The sequence below is a fragment of the Cryptomeria japonica genome, chromosome 6 (assembly GCF_030272615.1).
Source record: "Cryptomeria japonica chromosome 6, Sugi_1.0, whole genome shotgun sequence".
NCBI classification, from domain to species: domain Eukaryota; kingdom Viridiplantae; phylum Streptophyta; class Pinopsida; order Cupressales; family Cupressaceae; genus Cryptomeria; species Cryptomeria japonica.
Genome location: NC_081410.1, coordinates 522,454,472 through 522,469,588, shown reverse-complemented (window position 1 = coordinate 522,469,588; position 15,117 = coordinate 522,454,472).

Below are 15,117 nucleotides of genomic sequence, written 5' to 3'. Positions count from 1 at the left end.
GATTATTAGATCTGATTAATTACAATTTCAATTTCAAATTTTCATTTTCAAGTTTGATCTATTTGCAAATTTTAGAGGTTAACTACATAAAAACCCTAATTTTTCATTTTTAGAAAAGTAAGCTTGTGAAGTGTAAAATTTTAATTACTTGTTTCAAATCTGATTTCTATTTCAAAATGGCAATTCAAATCTGTCTCTTTATTCTGAAAATTCAATGGTTGAATCATAAAACCCTAGTTTTTAAGATTCTTCTATTTTCAATCTTTGATTGCAAGTTTGAGCGATCTAGACATCTCCAAATGGGTTGTTTTTTTGGATTCTGCTTTAAAATCATAATCTCTATCGTCCTTGAAAATTTTGAAAAAATTTGGTTGGACTATGTGCATTCCTTCCACTGTCCTCGGCTTTTTTCTCGAAATTTTGGGAGACGGAATTGATTGTATTTTTTTGCTCAAATCCAGAAAATCAGCATACTTTATCAATTTTAACACTCTCTATGGTCGAACATAAATTCAAAAATCATCAAATTCAAATCTTAAAATTAATTTTCATAAAAAGGTCCTAATTTTGGATCTTCTTTTCTAGTAAATTCAGATTTCACTTGAGAGACTTTTAATGGCAATTAATGAATTGGATTTACTTTCTCTTTCGCATGTGATTACATTAATTTTTGCATATATTTATCATGTGTTGGATAAGAGTTTCTTTCATTTCCTGTTGCTTTTCTTTTTTCATAGCACTTGGTCATATTGTGTTGTTAGGATTTCCAAATTATTATATCTCAAAGCTTTCATGTATCATTTATGTTGCATTATGGTGATGTCGTTAACAACATGCATTTCCTATGTTAATCACCTTAAAGATTTGTAGATCCTAAACCTAAATATCCTAATCCTTGTACCTCTCCTAGGGTATCTTGTGTGAAAGAAATGAGATATAATGCTTTACCCAATGATCTTTGTATAAGAGAGCAAGCATTGGAAAGTAATATGGATCCATCTTCTTCTTCTACACACACCCTTGAGCAAGGGGGGCAATATGAAAGCATCAACATTCTTACATCTTTAGATCCTCCTTATTCTCTCAATACCTATCTTCAACATCAAAGTCTATGTAGAGAGGATAATATCATGCATTTTATTCATGACCTTTCTCCTCGCATATAAATCATTAAAAATGAGATTTTAGATGATGAAGATGTTCTTCCCCAATCTTCTATTAGGATTCCCAAAGATACTAAGAGGGGGGTGAATCATTATCTGATCGGTGTAATAATTTTCTTAACTCATAATATGAAAAGCATATCAAAACTGTGTACCGATAAACCAAAAATAATGCAGTAAAGAAGAATAATAACCATAGCATAAGAAACACACCATAACACAATATTTTAATGAGGAAACCTAGTGTGGGAAAAACCTCGGTGGGATTTGTGACCCACAATATTCACTTACTGGTCAATAAGAGAATATTACTACTTACAATAGGGGCCTGCACATGCAGGAAGGCCAAGTGCCTAGAGCTCACTGCTTAATTACAAAGAAGTCACACTGACTTACAAATGGATTATACAAATCCAATGTCTTGTAATGCTTCAGATCAGCATCTACTATGCTAGATTTAGTACCGGTTTAAGCTCTGCTACATACATAAACCCTTATCCAATATCTGCCTTATAATTCGCATATTAGGTTTGCTATTATGTTTCCATCCTTCGCATTCTAAATGATCTACAATGATCTCATACTTATATGAGTCATATTACAATCCGCCAAGTCGGCTTACAAAAGATTTTACAATTAATAACAAAATATATATACACAAAATTCCTGTCAGTCAGGGTGTCGGTAATCTTCCTTTTTGGTGTTGGTGATCTATATGTCAGTGTAGAGTCTGTCGGTGCCAGTGTCTATGTCTGCATGCCGGTATCACATGATTGTAAGGTTGCCATCAATGAAAATACCTTCAATCACCTACACTTTCTCATTGGAGTGTGCATTTGCCAACAATCTCTCCCTTTGGCATTGATGGCAACACTCATGAGAAAAATCAAAAAGTGTCCAAAAAATGATGTCCAAAAAGAATTTCTTACCAAAATTGTGTTGTCAAAATTCCATGATCCCCCTGAGCTGATGATGTCCTATTCTAATCATTTTTCTCATCTCACTACTCCCCTTTTGACATCAATGACAAAGGTTGTCATTTGCTGTCAGTGGAGTGTGTTTCCTGCCTAGATCCTTGTATCCTGTGTGTTACAATCTAAAAGACTTCTAATAATACCAAATTTAGACTCTCAGTGAACTTTTCGGTGTCTTTTAGTGCAGCCTCTATCCTTTGAATAGTACCGGTGAGGTGATGCATTTGTTCCTCCGGTGTCTTCAGTCCTTGAACAAGTGCCTTAGAGATCTCTTTACTCAAAGAGATGAGGTACTCCAATTTGGCACTGAGTTTGCATTTAAGGTCTTTTGCCTTCCTTTTTATTTTGTCTTTCTCATTTTCAAATTTCTCAAGTTTTTCTTCAAGACAATGTATCTTCTGCTCTATAACTAATAATGGTTCAGATGAACCATTGAGGTTATCAACTATATTGTCAATCTCCTTTTGTACCTTACCTATTTCCTTGTCTATATTTGTTGTCAGAACATTTGTCTTGCATGTATCTCTATAGAGTTTCTTAAACTCCTTTATTGTTTTGTTTAGTGCCAGTAAAAGTGTTCCAATCTGTCCCATGCACTTCTTTATTGTTACATCAAAGAATTTCTCTTTCTCTTTATTCATTTTCTCCTTAAATGTGTCCTCATTTATTTGATCAACTATCAAAATGTTGTCAGTGATGTATTTAGACAATGTGTCTAGTTGACCTAAAGAATCTTTATTGTCCACAATGCACTTGCATGCTATCAATTTAAGAATGGGGATTGTATCATCAATAGCCTTATAGGCTTGTGCATTACACTCTGTGATTTTCTTTATTGAGTCCAAAAAGACCTTTGTTATATTTGTAGGTCGTAATTCTGCTATAGAAGTACTAGATATCTGTCCAACTATTTTTACAATTTCCATGTTGCCGATTGTAGTAATAACCTTGATTTCCTCTTTCTCGGGAGGATCTGTTTGGGTATGCATTTCTATTAGCAAAGGTTTTGGTTTTTCACTTTTTGCCGGTGGCACTATCTCAGTTTGAACTTGTACATCAACCTGTTTCTATTCCAGTGCCTCAGATGATTTCTCAGAGCTCTCAATTGCAGGTTTCTCAGATGTACTCTCTAAATGTACTTTTGGTTTCTGTGTATTTGCCTATGCACTATTCATTCCCTGTTTCTCTGACTGTTTCTTAGTAGAGTCCTCTGCCGGTTTATCTATCTCTATGCTAACATTAATTTCCACATCTATAGCCAGTGGCTCAGTATCCACATCTTTCTTCTTATCCTCAGTGGTTTCTTTATCTACCATAATATTCACCTCTTGTGTATCAATATTCATGGTATACAAAAACTTCAGACTCAGGATTTGTATCCTCTAGAGGAGTCTGTTGGAAAATGCACACTCTAATGAGAAATTGTAGTTGATTGAAGGTATTGTCATTCATGGAAACATTGCAATCATGTGACATCGGTAGGTATCAGCACCGACAGACTCTACACCAACATATAGTACATCGACACCGAAAAGAAGAATACTAACACCCTAGCCAACAACAATTTTTTATTAATGCATTTTGTAATTAATTGTAAAAACTTTTGTAAAGCTGACATGGCAGATTGTAACATGACTCATATATGTATGAGATCATTTTTTTAGTAGATGAAAGAGGATGCAAAGTATGGAAAAGTAATAGTAGACCTAATATGTGAATTATTGGTTAAAGGTTTTATGTTGCATCAAAGCTTAAACCAGTACTGAATCTGGCATAGCAAATGTTGATCTGAAGCAGTACAAGACATTGGATTTATATAATCCATTTTTGTAAGTCAGTGTGACTTCCTTTGTAATTGAGCAGTGAGCTCTAGGCACTTGGCCTTCCGGCATGTGCAGGCCCCTATTGTAGCAGTAATATTCCCTTATTGGCATGTAAGCGAATATTGTGGGTCACAAATCCCACCGAGGTTTTTCCCACACCGGGTTTCCTCATTAAAATATTATGATATGGTGTGCTTTTTATGTTGTGGTTGTTATTCTTATTTGCTGCATTATTTCTTGTTTACTGGTACACAGTTTTGATATGCTTTTCATGTTATAAGTTAACAAATTTCATATACCGGCCAGATATTGATTCACCCCCCCCCCCTCTCAGTATCTTTGGGAATCCTAATAGTCTCCATACTCTCAGTAGTTGGTTGAGTGTCAACTGATTGTACTGGTGTAGTATTAGAAGGAGGTGGGGGTAAGATGTCAGTTATCTTAAGGTTTGGAGGTCCACCTACCTTACCTTTCCCCTTATCCTTGTCTTTTTGATATAATCTGATAGTCTTGGGTCTTTTGAGTTCTTACTGTTCCTCTTTTGCAACAAAGAATATGTCCCATTGATCCGCAGTCTCTTCTGAAATTCATTCATTCTTCTTGTCATCAGTGCTACATGTTGGTGGCTGGTTGAGAATACAGTCCGGTTGGCCTCACTAATTAATTGATCAATTTCTTCTGGTGAGTTAGCTGGATGTACTACAAGTAATTTTTCAATTTTTATTTTTTTATCCAGCTCAACAATAGCTACCCTTCTAGCTTCAAGTATTCTATAAAGATCAGTGGCTATTTCATCAACAATTTCCATCAAACATTTCTTGTAAATATCTAAGTGTAAGATTACACTATTTTCTATGCTTTCTCTATCATCAGTGGAAAGTGTATTGTATAGTTTGCTAATGTTCTTCAACTTTCCATCCTCTGTTATTTCACTAAGGAGCTTATCTAGTGGAGAAATATCTTGTTTTACCTTTTTCTTCTTAGGAGTCAACTTCTTTAATGGAGGCCTCACTGCCTGTTGCTTTTGTCTGGTTCTCCTGGGTGTGGGTGAGGGTGCCGATGAGGGTTTTCTTTTCCTTTCTACCCTTTTGAATACTGCTGGTATATCACTCTCAGAAGAAGTTCCAACTGGTGAAAGATGAGCTTCTGGTTGAAGTCCTTCTAGCTCACTTTCCTTGATATTAGTTTGTTTCAAAACATCTTCCTTAATTGCTTTAGCTTGTCTAGTTCCTTTCTTCATAGTTTGTTCAACTTTCTTAACCCTTTTTCTTGACTAAATTCCACTTTCAATTGTTTCTACATTTCCAAAGACTTTCTCAGTGGGTTCCTTTGGTGCTTCAAGGAGGGCTTTTGCATAAGTTTCTATGAGGTTATCATCTATTTCATAGCCCATTTCAACTACCCAGATAGTCCTAGGGACAACTACCTCCATCCAGATTTCATCTTTCTTAATTACAAAACATATTTCCTTTTGATATTTATCCACAATTGCCTGTGACAGCCTTATTCTAGTCTTCATTTGAGCTTTTAGTGCTTGAAAATATTCATTTATGTTTTTCTCCCTGTTATCTCTCATGTTGTTTAGTGTATCCAAAAGTTGCTTTCCTACCAGTATGTCAAAACCAAAATCTCTCTTACGAATACCGGGTACTTGTTTAGTAATATACAACATTAAACATACAAGTAAATTTCCAAATCTAAAGGTTCCTTTCTTATCTCCCTTTATCTTCTTCAGATTGTCTATTAATTCATCTTTGAGCCATTCACACACATCTATTCTAGCATTTTTGTTAACCATTTCATATGCACTTTTAATACATAGGCTAGATACTGAGTTTAACCTATTTGCATGTGTAGCCTTGTAGCCTAAAATCATACTGACAAATCTGACATTGATGTCCTTCACATCATTTACCCTTAGAGACCTTTTGTCAAATGTTGCGTCAGTTAGTTTCATTATGTTGGTATTTTGGATATGTTGATATGGTTTTGTCATTGATGTCAACACCTATTAAGACTTATCAACTCTGGCACTTTGAAGAATCGGCAATGTTCATCGGCAAGCAAGTGACTTATGCACAGTCACCAATATCTGGTACACCGACAGGATATAATGTTCACCAACACTTGGAATAATATGGAAAACACTTGGTTATGTTGAAGACATTGTTTGGACACTTTGTCTTGGAGATTTGTTCATTGGTATATTCATATTTGCATATTTGTTGTTACCAGAAAATAGGTCCAGAATAAGCACAGATAGGCTTATCTATTCCAAATCAGCATGACACACTTTGGAGATGATTTATTATTGTTGTAAATGCATTAAGCCAACATGTTGTATCGGTTATTACATCAGTTATTGATTTACTTGTAAATTGATTTTATTGTAATATCTCTTAGAGCCGACCTACTAAATTGGTCTTAGGTTATGGTATATATGTAACATCTTATTTGTAAGATCATATATGTGAATGTGAGAAGGATAATAATTCGGTATATGCGAGAATAAGCAGAGCTATACACGCAGACATCATTTGAAGGTGAAGAAAGTTTTTTGTGAAGGAATATTAGAACTGAACCGGTACTAAATACAACATATGAAGATGCTATTTTGAGCAGTACATCATTATTGGATTTAACCATCCAATTGTAGTTAGTGTGACTCCTATTTGTGTTTGAGCAGTGAGCTCTAGGTGCTTGGCCTTTCTGCATGTTCAGACCCCATTTGTATACACATACTATCTGTAGTAGTATCATCTAATTGTGGGTAAGGTTTCCCACCATGGTATTTCCCCTTACAGGGTTTCCACATACAAATATTGGTGTTATGTGTTGTGGATGTTATTGTCTTTCTGTTTCATGCATTCATCTTGACCGGTACTGCAATTAAACGATAAACTATCTACCGGCATAAAGTTTGGTTTACCGGTATTAAGCATTAAGGTTGGTTAAGTTGTTTTTGGTTTGAATTTATTAGACAACTGATTCACCCTCCCCCTCTCAGTTGTCTCCAAGACCTAACACATTACTATGTCATTTGAGACCTTTTGTGTTCTGTCAGGCCTACTACCGGTGGAAGGTAACCCTGTTATTGCCTTTACTACTTCTTTGGTGATCTTATGGATTGAGTCCAACCAAAATAATTCCCCATGAACTCTTCTTAGCACAATCCTTATAATATCCTTGGGAAAATCTGGGACACTAAGGATTTCGGTAAAACCTAGGGTTTCTACTATCTTATGTTTTGGTTTGATATTTCTAGATTCATCACAAATCACAGTCTGATACATGTTCTTGATTTCATCATCTCCTAATTCCTTTATATGACAATGTATGTATATCCTAGGGTCTTCAGCATATACTACTCCCTTAGGAATTTGAGAAAATCCACCTATGATATCATCTTTCTTCGCAATTTCAGGAACAAGCTTGAATACGGGTCTAGGGTGCTTGATTACTTCAATCACAGTAGGGTTTGCAATAAATTCAGGAGTGGATGAGGAAGCCATAGTTATAAATACCTCAATCTGCCTTTAGCATGAGTGCTTGGATGAACTGCTTCGCTTCTTCGCTAAGGATGCCTTCGCTTAGGAATTTTCACGCTCTCAAAGATTTGAATGCTACGTGAATGAAAAAAGGAGCCAAAACACTTGCTTTATAATGTTATTTTCTCCAACTACCACATTTAATGCTTGTCGGTTAAGTCACAACTTAACTCATCTGCTAGTAAAGAAGTAATTTCAACTTCTCACCATCAACCGAGGGTATGTTAGCATGTTTTTTCAGTTTGTTGCTAAACCCCCAAAGGATTTTCCTTTAGTTAGATGAAGAGTCTCCTATCGGTGGAGTGATACTATATTCTACCGGTGGAGGAGTATTCCCAGCAACATTCTGATCTGACTTTCTGATCCATTGTTTTGAGAATTCTTGCTTTACCTCCTCAACTTTTTCTTTACCTTTCAAACTAGGTCCTTTGTTATTTGTCAGGGAAATCTTGCTTCTACAAAATTTTGCAATATGTCTAATTTTGTTACATGCATAACAAGTCACATTGTTCTTCTAAATAGCTTTCCCATAACCTATGCCAGTTTGTGTTCTGCATTGATTAGATAGGTGTCCAAATCTTCCACAAACATAACATCTTACATTCATTCTACAATTTTCTAAATTATGACCAATTTTGTTGCACTTAGAACATTGACCGGTGGGTGTATTAGTGTTCTGATAATTTCTAGATCTACACTGATTTTCTCTATGACCATACTTATTACAGTTAAAGAATTTCCCATTGAATTTGTAATCATAAGGTTGTCTTACCGGTTTACTATGATCATGGTTGTTTGCAGTACAGGAGCTTTCACCAATTTCAAAGCCAAGGCCATTTTTATCACCATTCGGTTTCTAATTCTTCAACATGTCAACAAGTTATTCTGAACTTTTCTTGAACTTTTCTTTGTGTTGATTTGCAGCAGTCAGTTCATTCTCCAACATTTCTTTTTGTCTCATGAGTTCAGTTTTGTCATTTTGTGTATGCATCAAATCTGTCTTTAATATATCATTTTCATGACTGAGTCTTGTGTTTTCATTTCCAACATCATTCAGTCTTCTAACCAAGTCTTCTTCATTCTTCTTCCGATTTTTCAGTTTCTTTACAAAATCTCATAGTCATATGTTGCATCTCATTCTTCATTGTATTGTTTTCTTGTCTTATCTTGTTTACCAGATCATTAAGAGTTTCCTTTTCATCTTCATTATTCTGCATCTTTTCACAAAGTTCTCTTCTTTTATTTCTTGCTATAGTGAAATTTTCTTGAAGTCCTTGAATGATATCCTATGCAGTCTTCAGATCATCCTCAAGTTTGATATTTTTCACCTTTTCTGTATCATAGTCTTAAAGAGCTATTTCCAATTGCTTTCTCAAATTTTCCATCTCTACGGGTGTCAAGATCTTCCTCAAGCTGTTAGGCATTTGAAAATAGAGGACCAGGCTCTGATACCAATTGTTAGGATTCCCAAAGATACTGAGAGGGAGGGGTGAATCAGTATTTGATCAGTGTAATAATTTTCTTTACTCATAACATGAAAAGAATATCAAAACTATGTACCGGTAAACCAAAAATAATGCAGTAAAGAAGAATAATAAACACAGCATAAGAAACACACCATAACACAATATTTTAATGAGGAAACCCAGTGTGGGAAAAACCTCGGTGGGATTTGTGACCCACAATATTCACTTACTAGCCAATAAGAGAATATTACTACTTACAATAGGGGCCTGCACATGTAGGAAGGCCAAGTGCCTAGAGCTCACTGCTCAATTACAAAGAAGTCACACTGACTTATCAGAATCTACTAAGCTAGATTCAGTACCGGTTTAAGCTTTGTGACATACATAAACCCTTATCGAATATCTGCCTTGTAATTTGCATATTAGGTCTACTATTATGTTTCCATCTTTCACATTCTAAATGATCTACAATGATCTCATACTTATATGAGTCATATTACAATCCGCCAAGTCAGCTTACAAAAGATTTTACAATTAATTACAAAATATATATACACAAAATTATTGTCGGCTAGGGTGCCTGTAATCTTCCTTTTTGATGTCAGTGATCTGTATGCCGGTGTAGAGTCTGTCGGTGTCTTCCTACCAGTATCACATGATTGTAAGGTTGCCATCAATGACAATACCTTCAATCACCTACAGTTTCTCATTGGAGTGTGCATTTGCCAACATCTTCCAAAAAGGATAAGCTTGATAAAGGAAAAGAGATTCTCATTCCACATGATACTCCTCTTTCATCTACAAATCCTTTTCTACCTCCTTACACATCAGATTTCAACGAAAATCATGATCATGTTCCTCCATCTAGTCAATTGCAACATTCTTATAGTTGTGGATTTCATATAATTACAAAACAAGGTTTTAAAGGACAAGGAATTGGGAAATTTGAGAATGGAATTTGTGTCCCTATAAACCCTCCTACACAAACTACTACAAGAGGCCTAGGAAGTGGTACCCCTCTTTATATGGATGAATTCCTTAGACTTCAAAACTTTCAAGGTTACCTTCAAAAGCAACAAATAAAGAGAGCCCACAAGAATGTTTCTTCTTCAAAGCATCCTTTTTGTTAATTTCATCAAACCCATGACCATAATGTTGATGATTGCTCTGATTTTCAAAAATCTATTCAAGATGGCATAGATAGTGGCAAAATTAGAATTGTGGATAATGAAACTTCTTCTCCTAACAAACCCTCTTCTTCATGTAAATACAATATTTACCATCCTAATAGATTAGCTACAAGAATCTATTGGAAATTGAAATATGACAAGAACATTTCCTTTCCTCCTCAAAATATAAACAAAAATCTTAAGAAAGTGAAAGGTATTGAATATTGCATTTTTCATGATTTATATTCACATTCTCTTGGAAAATGTTATGCATTTAAGAAATTTGTTCAACTACAATATGATCTTGTACACATTTGTCTCACAACAAATCTAGTTGTATTTCTTGATAAAAACATAGTGCCTTAGCACTTCTTTTCCCTTCATGTTTCTCTTCACCCTATGGCATGATTATCACATTTAACAAGGGCTCTTTATCATTACTGGTGGTATTGTTTCACTTTAACATACTTTGGGGCAGCAATATGACATCCATTTTTCTTCTTCTTTATACACATTTATCTCTATCTTTGTGCATCATTCATTATTAAATTTGTTTAATTCCATAAGGTTATTCTTATGTGAGCATATAATTGTTCTTTGGTTTCCCTCTTTGCTTGGAGAGGGGCATCTTTAATGAGTACTGCACTTCTTCTCTTTCCTTCATTCTCTTGGAAATATTACCTCTTCTATGGTTTCAATTATTCACAATTATGATATGCCCCTTAGCAGGGAATGACCTCTTGAGAAGTATGTATCCCTTCCTTGAAAGGATTTGTTCAACTGGGAAGGCATATCACTTGAAACTAATCACCATCATAAAATGTGTAATGTTTCTCCTTGTTCTCCTCACTTGGGGGGAAAGGAGTTTCACTCCTTTCCCTTTCTTTCTTTCTCATGTATCATTATTTCCTTTAGGGGCTGCATTTTTCATATGTGATTATCATTTCTTACAATGGTATGCTTTTATGATTAATCTTCCTTGGGGAATATATGATTTTTTTTTTTCTCTCTTCTTTTTGAAGATTACCACTTCTTGAGACATGTATTTTACATTTACTAATGTCTTTTCTTGCATATGTTCATGTAAGTTCATTGCACATTTGCTTATATTTAGTCTCTCTCTAGTAGATTGTGTAAGCTCTTCTCATTGTCCCTTAGCTTGGCAGGAAATGATCCTTGTCTCTCTTTTTCTAGGGATCCATTTTGCCCTATTAAGTGGATGGTGTGAGTTCTACTACTTGATGTCATTCCTTGTGTCAAATATTTGTTGTTCACTAAAGGATTCTCTCTTATACAAGAGGTGTTAGTCCTTGACTACAACCTCTTTTACACTTAGTAATGTACATCTATGATAAATTCACCCATCCCTCTAGGGGCTAAAAGTGAGTCATCCCTCATCAAGAATTCCTTTCACCTAGAAATAAGAGGAAGAATTGCATTCTTGTTCTTTCCTTTTGTTGTTCTAGAAGATGTTATATTTGTCTAAGACAACTCCTCTTGGAGGTAGGTGTCTTTTGAAAAAATATCTCTTCTCCTCCAAAGATCACCTTTACACCTACAACAAGCTATCTCTTTTCAACTATCTTATCCTTTCTTGAAGAGTATTCCCTCTCTTGCTTGGATTCATCACATCATTGCATAGCAGATATATACTTTTTGGTGAAGGTAGGTATCCTTGTTCTGCTTTCCTTAAGATATCAACATGAACCTATGTTGACATCTTAAGGGGGGGGCACCCACACTGCTCCTTTGTACCATACTTCTCTCATGCATTGATAGTGGGACATTCTTGGAACCAAAGGGAAGCCTCTTAGAGAAAGATGTTGTCACTTTTCTTGTACAATGGGACATTATTGGAACCAGAGGGAAGCCTCTTAGAGTAAGATATCATCACTTTTTGTACAATGGGTCATTCTTGGAACCAGAGAATGGTCTCTTAGAGCGAGTTGTCTTCACTTCTTCTTTTCTTGTAGAGTGAGACATTCTTGGAACCAGAGGGAAACCTCTTAGAGAAAGATGTCATCACTTTTCTCTTGTATAGTGGGTCATTCTTAGAACCAAAGCATGGTCTCTTAGAGTGAGATGATGCCATTTTTATTTTATGTGGGGTGATTATTCTCAGAACCAGATCACAGACTCTTAGAGCGAGATATCACACATTTCTTGACACTTGTATTATACATTCTATACAGGTTGTAGAGTACTCAAGCATAGACTCCTATGAGGTGCTTCAAACCTCACTTACACACACTTGCATGAGGTTGAGTGGAACTAACGGTTTTCTCACTCTCTCTCTTTACATGGATCACCTAGATAGGCTCTAGGGGCAAGAATTTCCATGTCCTTCTCTCCACGGATCACCTAGTTTTAGGGGCGAGATGCCATGGTTTCTTTCTTCTTCACCTTTCTTCTCATGGATCACCAAGGTGTGTATTCATGTTCTATCTTTTCTTCCTCTCATGAACTCATAATTTTACTATTCATAGTTCATGGATGATGTCATCTTTTCTTTTTTATGTGATCGCTTATGCTTATGTGATGGCATTGGTCTTTGTGTCCTGATTAGTTGTTGAGACATCTAAGCTCGAGATCTCTTCGACTAGTTATTTTGTCATCTTGTGTCTTTTTCTTGTCGTGCTCTTGCATATGTTGGCATGAGTTAAGACCCTAAGATTGGGGGCTTTTTCCTCCTCAATACTAGTGATATCTTATACTCCTTGTGGTTTTTTCTCCATGTCTCTCATCTTCATCTCTCTCTCTTTCTTCTACTTTACCAGCAGTAGTGGCTTAAGCCATACTCCCGCTAAAGTGGGGGATAAATGTAGTATCATAAAATTGTGACACCTTCAATTTTAACCACATTTTAGGTCCTCACATTGGTGATGACATCTTCTTCCCTAACTAAGACCTATTTTTGTATTCTCACCCCTTCACCCTTCCTCCTTCATGTCCTGTGTCTACTCTAGACCCTGTCCGAGCCCCAAAATAGGGTAGGATAGGGGTGTGGTGCCCCTTTCCACCCCACGCCCCTATCCCCCTAGGACAGGGGTGTGGTGCCCTTTTCCCTACACCTTAGGGTGGCCCTATGTCAAGTTTGCCTGTCTCCTATGCACAATTTGTCTTTAGGGTTCACAATTCCTCTTTGTCAGCCTTTGGTGGTTGAAAATTAATCCTTGAGTCATGTATAAAAAGGAATTCAATACCCTCATTCGTGGATGGATAGATGGATGATAAGGGATAAGGAGCATAAGGAGAAGATACAAGATTTCAAGGTCATCATCAAGCATTCAAGCATTCAAGTATTATTCATTCATCCATTGGAGAAACATTACAACATTCATTTGCAAGAATATATGTGTTTAGGGTTTTTTCATCTTACATGCCATTTCATATGACATTTGTGGTTACATTCAAGAAGCAAAGCAATCATCATCAACAAGTTGCAGATCTACAAGGTATACATTTCCATTGTTTACATTCAAGCATTTGCAATTACTTTCTTTCAAGGTTGATTCCTCAACCAGGGTTTGACTAAGGAAAACCCCTATACACAACCATTCTCCCTCTCTTTTCTGTGTGTAGGTTGCAGGTGCACAACTATAATTGTAGGTTGGGCTTCATTTGTAGAGACCAAAGAACCCTTTTCATTTCATGGATTTTGTAGAGGACCATGTACATTCCCGCCATGGTCCCAACGAATTTTATCCAAATTTGTAGGGTGGATGCATATCACTCTAATTATCTCATATCCGAAGTTACAATACGATCCCAAACTGGTAGCTCCTCATTTCCTCTCTCTTTTCCACATAGTCAACAAGTCAACTTTCTTATTTACAAAAGAGGGTAAATCACACTTCAACCACTTTCAATCCACTCAGAATTAATATCCTTGTTTCCCTTGGATTTGGATCTAGCGGATTCAAGCCCCTCTTTTAAATGTAAAGATCCTTTCCAAGTGAAAATCATCCTAGTGGCTTCCTTTCTCTCTACTAGGTGGGGAGTCACTAGGATCCAATTTTCCACTTTACATATGTTAAGTGTGCTTTTTTGAATGGGGATCTTGATGAGGAAGTTTATATTGAGCAACCTGATGGCTTTTCACTTTCAGATGATAAAAACATGGTTTGCAAGTTAAAGAAAGCCTTATATGGATTCAAATACGCACTTAGAGCTTGGTATGCAAGGTTGGACAAATATCTTTTAAAACTTGGTTTCACTAGATGTAATGCTGACAATAATCTATATTATAAAGTCACTAATGATGATATACTAATTATTGAGGTCTTTGTTGATGACATCATTTTTGGAGGTGAGGATAAGTTGTGCATGGAATATTCTAACAATATGAAGAGTGAATTTTAGATGTCTATGATTTGGGAAATGAAATTTTTCTTAGGTTTGCAGATTACTCAGACTAATAAAGGTATTTTCATCTATCAAACTAAGTATGCCAGGAAGTTGTTGAATAAATTTGGTCTTGAAAATTCTAAACCGGTTGGTAATTCTATGGTTACAAGTGAGAAATTGACAAAGAAAGATGAATCAGCACTGGTAAATCCTACAAGATACAAGTCTATATATGATTGGATGTCTGCTATATTTAACTAAGACTAGACCGAATATAATGAATGCAATTTACATTGCATCAAGATATCAAAGTGATCCTAGAGAAAATGATCATGAAAGTGCAGAGAAAAGGATTTTTAGGTACTTACAAGGAATATCTGAATATGGTTTGTGGTATCCTAAGTATGATGACTTTAACTTATGTGCTTATATAGATGCAGATTGGGAAGGTCATGTTGATGATCGAAAGCACACTTCTGGTGGAGCTTTCTTTCTTGGAAAGAAAATTATTTCATGGATTAGCAAGAAATAGTCACCTACTTACTTATCTACTGTTGAAGCTGAGTATGTTGTTGCTGATACTAACTGTACACAAGTTCTATAGATGAAACAAATGTTAAATGACAT